Raw genomic sequence first — 6,638 nt, forward strand, 5'->3', positions numbered from 1 at the left:
TATTATTATTATTATTATTATTATTATTATTATTAAGTACACATGCTGACCACGTCTAACACTGCCTCTTAATCGTTATTATTATTATTATTATTATTATTATTATTATTATTATTATTATTATTATTATTATTATTATTATTATTAAGTACGCATGCTGACCACGTCAAACACTGCCCCTTAATCGTTATTATTATTATTATTATTATTATTATTATTATTATTATTATTATTATTATTATTATTATTATTATTAAGTGGACATGATGACCACGTCCAACAGTGCCTCTTAATCGTTATTATTATTATTATTATTATTATTATTATTATTATTATTATTATTATTATTATTATTATTAAATGCACATGATGACCACGTCCAACAGTGCCTCTTAATCGTTATTATTATTATTATTATTATTATTATTATTATTATTATTATTATTATTATTATTATTAAATGCACGTGCTGACCACGTCAAACACTGCCTCTTAATCATCATTATTATTATTATTATTATTATTATTATTATTATTAAGTGCACATGATGACCACGTCCAACAGTGCCTCTTAATCGTTTCCTAATTAAAACAGTGTCTGTTCCTCAAGGTAAAGAACCGAGTCCTTGGTGGTGTTTACTCCTCGATCCTAGATTACCAATTACGTCCTGTCTCTCCCTCGACGGGATGTGAGTTATAATTAGCCAGGACTTTTTTTTTTTTTTTCCTTATATTAAGACGTGGATTAGTCGTTGGAACTGACAGTTATGCTAATTATATGCTAAAATATACCCGGAATTCTTGGTTGAAAAAATAGGTAGAGCCATCTTATTATATACCTCCCCTCGCCTTATATTTTCCATCAGATATGATTATTTTTCAACTATTTTTTTCATATTTTCCTTCAGATATAATTATTTTTTAATTATATTTAAAAAAAAATATTTCTTTTTGGGGTAAACTTACGAACAGTATTCAAAGCATTTGGTTAAAATATAATTTTTTTCATTTTACTTTTTAGAGTAACCTTACGAACAGGAAGTAAATCACTTAGGTAACCTATCTTTTTTTCTTTTTAGAGTAACCTTACGAATATTATGTAAAGCATTTGGGTACCCTATCGTTTTTTTTTTATTTCTCTTTTTTAAGTAGCCTTACGAACTACTAGTAATTATAGCACGTGGGTAACCAATAATTTTTTTTAGAGTAACCCTACGAACAGGAAGTAAAGCATTTGGGTAACCTTTAATTTTTTTCTTTTTAGAGTAACCTTACGAATAGTATGTAAAGCATTTTAGAGTAGCCTTGCGAATAGTATGCAACGCATTTTAGAGTAACCTTACGAATAGTATGTAAAGCATTTAGGTAACCTATGAAGTTTTTTTTCTTTTTAGAGTAACCTTACGAATAGTATATAGAGCATTTGAGTAACTTATCGTTTTTTTTATTTCTCTTTTTTAAATAACCTTACGAACTACGAGTAAGTAAAGCACTTGGGTAACCTAAAAATTTTTTTTATAGAGTATCCTTACAAATAATATGTAAAGCATTTGGGTAACCTATCTTTTTTTTTTATTTCTCTTTTTTTAAGTAACCTTAAGAACAGAAAGTAAAGCACTTGGGTAACCTATTAATTTTTTTTTAGAGTAACCTTACGAATAGTAAGTAAAGTATTTGAGTAACCTATCATTTTTGTCTTTTCCTTTTTAGGGTATCCTTACGAATAGTATGCAAAGTATTTGGGTAACCTATCGCTTTTTTCTTTTTCTTTTTAAAGTAACCTTGAACAGGGAGTAAAGCATTTGGGTAACCTCTCATTTTTTTCTTTTTAGCGTAACCTTACGAAAAGTTTGTAAAGTATTTAAGTAACCTATGGTTTTTATTCCTCTTTTTAGAGTAACCTTACAAACAGTATGTAAAGCATTTGAGTAACCTATCATTTTTTTATAGAGTAACCTTACAAATAGTATGCAAAGCATTTGGGTAACCTATCTTTTTGTATTTATTTTTTTAAGTAACCTTACGAACAGTAAGTAAAGCATTTCGGTAACCTATTATTTTTTAGGGTAACATTACGAATAGTACGTAAAGCATTTGGGTAACCTATCGTTTTTTATTTACCTTTTTTAGAGTGACCTTACAAACAGTATTTAAAGCATTTAAGTAACCTGTCATTTTTTTATTTGTATTTTTTAGAGTAACCTTACGAACAATTTGTAAAGCATTAGGATAACCTATTATGGAAATAATTTAAACATTACTTACATTACAAATTGTATATGTATGTATTAGCAGTACGTATTTTTAATGGAAGAATGCATATTTATAAACAACGGTAATTTCATTTTGCAACTTACACCATTCTATGGGAAAGAGTTATCTAATGTATGTGTTTCAGTGTAAGGTTTATGATCAGTCATAAACTCTTATAATTATGCATGTATTAGTTCTCGCACATTAAGTATTCTTCTATCGCAGTTATTAGCGCAAAATAGTAACCAGTGTATAAATACTTTTTTTTGAAACGTTAATTGCAAAAGTGACTCTTTTAGCGTTTGATATTAGTAAAGAATGATGTGCGCTTTTTCATACCAGAAATATTAGTTTCCCGTTTTTTTTATAAACTTTTATCGACCCCAGCTGTCAATTACAGACAGTGTAGAGTTCAAGCAATTTAGAAAATTTTTTTTTTTTTAATCAGTTCCTGCTTACAGGTATCAGCAGTTTTCAAAACGCAGAATAACAAATCTGGCAGCAATACAAAAAAACGTACAAGATCATTCAACGCAAGCAAATGAGCAAATATTACCGCCCACAGTCCGCCCTATTTTTCATATCCGTTTAATTAGTGTTTGTAATCGTTAATAGAATCTGGCTAGTACTCTAATTACAATCCTTCCATTCAAAGGATCATTTACCGGAATTTAGTCGTTTGGTGGGGTTAGGAGGTGGAGTGGGGTGGGGAGGGGTTATGGATCTGGTGGGGTTGGAGGGGGTTGGGGAGAGGTTTAGTGGTCCTCATGCCAACCCCTCCCTAATGATTTTCGGAGAGAGGTCGGCAGACATCGCAAGATTAATCGCCGTCTCTCTGGTAATGAAAGTCTGGTTCCTCCCGAATGTTGTTGTGGTCACTTGGTCCCCTTATGATTACTCGAGGTTTCTGGCGGCATTGTGTATTTTTTGCTAGATATACAAGGCGCTGATGTATTTTGGCTTGAACTTTAGTGTTTTGTGTATTTTAGTTTTTAGTATTTGTTACCGGATATTTTTTTTTTATCTATTTTAGGTTTTAATATTAGTTACCGGATATTTTTATTTATTTTAGGTTTTAATATTTGTTGCCGGATATTTTTATTTATTTTAGGTTTTAATATTTGTTACCGGATATTTTTTATTTATTTTAGGTTTTAATATTAGTTACCGGATATTTGTATTTATTTTAGGTTTTAATATTTGTTACCAGATATTTTTATTTCGTTCAGAAAATCTGGATCTTGTTTAGTCTCAAATTGAGATTTCTGATAGTTTATGACGTCAGTATATCTCGTATATATGGTATGTGGTTTAGGAAAAGGATTTTTGTTTAGTCAGAATGTAACTGCAGGCATTTTTAAAGAAAATTCTGTTGGTTTATGAAGTCATTGCTCCCATAAGGCGTTGATGTAATTTGGGTCGAATATAAAGATTTTTGGTTATTAATAGAAGAAATGTAGTTCATGATTTTTAGATTTCTTTTTATTTTATTATTTTTAGTATTAGGGAGAGGAATTGATTTCTTTTTATTTTTTTTGAGTTAGGGAGAGGAAGTGATTTCTTCTCATTTTTTTAGAGTTCGGGAGAGGAAGTGGTTTCTTTTTATTTTTTTTAGTGTTAGGGAGAGGAATTGATTTCTTTTTATTTTTTTTTAGAGTTAGGGAGAGGAATTGATTTATTTTTATTTTTGTAGAGTTAGGGTGAGGAATTGATTTCTTTTTATTTTTTTTTAGAGTTAGGGAGAAGAATTGATTTTTTAAAATTTTTTTTTAGAGTCCGGGAGAGGAATTGGTTTCTTTTTATTTTTTTTAGTGTCCGGGGGAGGAATTGGTTTCTTTTTATTTTTTTTAGAGTTAGGGAGAGGAATTGATTTCTTTTTATTTTCTTTCAGAGTTAGGGAGAGAAATTGATTTCTATTAATTTTTTTTAGAGTTAGGGAGAGGAACCTGATTTATTTTATTTTTTTAGAGTTAGGGAGAGGAATTGATTTCTTTTTATTTTTTTAGGGTTAGGGAGAGGAAACTGATTTCTTTTCATTTTTTTAGAGTTAGGGAGAGGAACTGATTTTTTTAATTTTTTAGAGTTAGGGAGAGGAGCTGATTTCTTTTTATTTTTTTTTAGAGTTAGAGAGAGGAATTGATTTCTTTTTATTTTTTTAGAGTTAGAGAGAGGAATTGATTTCTTTTTATTTTTTTAGAGTTAGGGAGGGGAATTTATTTCCTTTTATTTTTTTAGAGTTAGGGAGAGGAATTGATTTCTTTTTATTTTTTAGAGTTAGGGAGAGGAATTGGTTTCTTTTTATTTTTTTAGAGTTAGGGAGAGGAACTGATTTCTTCTTATTTTTTAGAATTAGGGAGAGGAATTAATTTCTTCTTATTTTTTTTAGAGTCAGGGAAAGGAATTGATTTCTTTATATTTTTTTAGAGTTAGGGAAACGAATTGATTTCTTTATATTTTTTTAGAGTTACGGAGAGGAACTGATTTCTTTTTATTTTTTTTTAGAGCTAGGGAGAGAGAAATTCTTTTTTTTTTAGAGTCGAAATTTGTTTTTCTTTGATGATTTTTTTTCAGTTTTGTGAAACCAGTTTTATAGAAACCATTCAGTTAATTAGTTTTTTATTTTTTCCTTATGATTATAAATTTATTTATTCAACAGATATTTGTTTTTCTTGATGACAAATTTTGATAACCAGTTTTGTAGAAACCATTCAGTTAATTAGTCGATAATTTTATAGCATTATGGATTTATGATTGCTAAAGAAAAATTAATATAACAAATATATATAGTAATTATAAATAACCAAATATATAATTTTATAATATATATATTATATGATTATAAATATATAATATAATATATATACAGTAAATATATATATATATATATATATATATATATATATATATATATATATATATATATATATATATATATATATATATATATATATATATATTCTGTTAGTAGTATTGGTAAGTTACTAGGCTTTAACTCTTTGAATTATTAACATGCGTCCAAGTAGGCATTATTTCAAATAATGCCCACTTGGACGCATGTTAATAATTCAAAGAGTTAAAGCCATGTAACTTACAAATACTGCTAACAAAGATATATATATATATATATATATATATATATATATATATATATATATATATATATATATATATATATATATATATTACGTTAACACTTAGAAACTATATAATAGATCCGATTATAAAATTATCGAATCGTTTAGTTAATTTACAAATTTTATCGTGTATTAGTCATTAAAACGTAGGACTCACCTTTGTTGGCAGTCTTCCATTACAGCAAACTTTATAAAAGATTACATTATCGTATACCTTCGTTGGCAGTGTTTTTTGTACAGTAGTAATTAAGCCAAAGTAGTTTATACCCAGTTTTTCTCGAACACGAAACCATCAACCCCTGACTGACCCCCAAAGCAGTTCAAGGACAATAATTAGAAAAAAAGGGGGGAATTATTAGAACAAACTAATTATTGCAGTGCAGCGCTACTTTTACAGATTATATTACCCCGAGGGAATTATACGTTTCCTATAATCATGCTTCAAAATGATGGCCCATTAACCCACAATATTTTCGAATTAAACTTCGCATTTTAAGGACGCAAATGTCCCGTATATCTAGCACTTTTTCTCCGACGGATTTTTTTTTTTTTTTTTTTTTACCCGGAATGGAAACATTATTCAGATGAAGGCGCATTTTTAATTCTCAGGGTGGTTTTACCGATAAGTAATATATTTGCTTGGATTTATGTTTTGTTGTAGGCACTGAATATAAATATTATTAATTAGGGCTTTAGGATCCAAATGAAGGTGCATTTTTAATTCTCAGGGTGGTTTTACCGATAAGCAATATATTTGTTTGCATTTATGTTTTGATTTAGGCATTGAATATAAATATTATCAATTAGGGCTTTAGGAAAAGTGTTATTAATTAGGGCTTCAAGAAAAGTAATTTGGGTTAGGCTTCGAGCATAAACGTAATTAACCACGCTTTTGAAAATAAAAATTATGCGAATAAAATACACGTCTTGTTAATCTTGCAGTGCAAGTAATTTGTCTTTATATTATTTGACTTTATTATTGATTAAAATGATTCAAACAGACGAGGTATCAAAGGAGCCCGATCTGTATGAATATTAAACAGTATTCGTCCTAGTACCACTACTGTGTACTAAGGTCACTTTAATTTAACATTCAATAAATAATAATATTGTCTGATTATTATTTTATCACAGAATTGGTTTCGAAATAAAAATGTTAATTCTAGATGCACAATTCTGCACTGTGAAATTGTAATGTTATATGAAAATATCAGTACACAGTTTGAGCACCATTTTGCCCAGAACTGATGT

The sequence above is a fragment of the Macrobrachium rosenbergii genome, chromosome 10, assembly GCF_040412425.1.
Source record: "Macrobrachium rosenbergii isolate ZJJX-2024 chromosome 10, ASM4041242v1, whole genome shotgun sequence".
In the NCBI taxonomy this organism is placed as follows: domain Eukaryota; kingdom Metazoa; phylum Arthropoda; class Malacostraca; order Decapoda; family Palaemonidae; genus Macrobrachium; species Macrobrachium rosenbergii.